The sequence below is a fragment of the Solanum stenotomum genome, chromosome 9 (genome assembly GCF_019186545.1).
Source record: "Solanum stenotomum isolate F172 chromosome 9, ASM1918654v1, whole genome shotgun sequence".
Classification (NCBI taxonomy): Eukaryota; Viridiplantae; Streptophyta; class Magnoliopsida; order Solanales; family Solanaceae; genus Solanum; species Solanum stenotomum.
Window position 1 is genome coordinate 40,735,338 of NC_064290.1, and position 295 is coordinate 40,735,632.

A 295-nucleotide genomic window follows, 5' to 3' on the forward strand; every position below is an offset into this window, starting at 1 on the left:
AGTAGTATTGAGCACCGATATGGGGATGCGAGTTCATATTTACTCAAGTCTCCATAAATCATGTAGCCATCATGGGTTTTAATGGGTCATACTTTTTAGATGATCACATAAGTTAAGCTAGTGGATCCCCTAAGTTAAGCGTTTTATATGACGGCAAAGTATAGGACAGTTCTGGCAGCGTGGGCAAGATGTTGTATTACCACTTAGGCTCATAGTAGTGGTTGTCGGTTAGAGAATCTCCCACAGAAAACCATATTATTTTCTTATTGAGTAAAGTTGAGTTTGTTATTGCTTA